Here is a 1,406-nt window from a genome sequence, read left to right as displayed (position 1 = left end):
AGCTGATGGATATTGGTGTGCGAGATGTGGCGATGGGCCAAAATGTCTCCATTGGTTACAATAGTAACCTAAACGTTCCCTATCACTCAGTCACGTTCATCATTACGTCAGAATGACTGACGAATTGGGATCCCTCAATCCCTCAGCCACAATTGCTGCCCTTCCCAGTACTCCACGTAAGCTACCTGATCCCCCTGTACCTACTGGGGCGGAAGATGGGACAGGGCTTTAAGCAGGGAAGGTCGATCAATGCTGTTCCTTGTGACCCATACAGTGAGACTATTGGATATCACTAGGAGAGTGAGCCTTTTCCAAGGAATGCTACAGAGACCACATCCTGCCTGTAACATGATTACACATACAGACTGACCAAGAGGGCAGTGCAAGATATGCCGGTCACTACCGGTCTCCTAGTGACTCTGCTCAGGGAAAGACACTGGCTCGCCAACAGGGAAGCCGTTCTTTTGAAGAATACACATTTGGGATCACCGTAGGAATCACAACATATGGGCACCTAGCCCAGCACAATGGACTGACCACTGGGTGTACTTAGGTTAGGTGGAGTCGCCCAGCCCTGCACGCCAATGTGGATTGGATAGTTTAGTTTACACTCGAAGGTGATTGGTCTCTCAGGCGAGATCCCAATTCTTTAGTCGTACTGACGAAATGTTGATTGTGACTGATGTAAAGGGAACAATAAAATAGAATCATCAGCATAGATGTATTGTCATATCTGTCTATCTTCATTTCTCAAACTTGCTTTATGTGAAATCACTCAGCCATTTCAGACTTACACTATAACTTTCTGTAAAGCTGCCTTGAAACAACATGTACTAGGAAAAGCGTCATACACATAAATTTGACTTGACTTGCTTCAGCACAGGAAAAAAAGTTTATTTGTTCCATAACTGCAGCAGAAATGCTGCTTTTTGGTGTTTTTAAGAAGGTATTTCCATTATATGTTGTCACTATAATTCTTTATTATACACTCTAAAAAATGCTGGGTTGTTTTAACCCAACTTTGGGTCAAATATGGACTAACCCAGCCGTTGGGTTAAATTTTTACATTACATTTTTAACCCAACATTTTGGGTTTGTCCATATTTGACCCAAAATTGGGTTAAAACAACCCAGCATTTTTTAGAGTGTAATACTTTAACATAAATAGCACAAAACCACAATCGCAGTCATTTGAATTAACAAATATTTATCAGGTTGCAAAAAAATGTAAAATAAAAATTCATCCTGCCAAGACACATTAATATATACACATTTCAGTGCAGATAAAGTAACCAAAGTAACCAGTATTTCATTATAAATTCACATTGTTATTTATTAACCAACCAAAAAGTCTGAACAAGAATGGCATAATGGTCTTAAATGTGCATGTATTTTTTAAAGGTATA

Source organism: Pimephales promelas, chromosome 13 (genome assembly GCF_988280905.1).
Source record: "Pimephales promelas chromosome 13, fPimPro1.hap1.1, whole genome shotgun sequence".
NCBI classification, from domain to species: domain Eukaryota; kingdom Metazoa; phylum Chordata; class Actinopteri; order Cypriniformes; family Leuciscidae; genus Pimephales; species Pimephales promelas.
Note: the sequence above shows the minus strand (reverse complement) of the source record.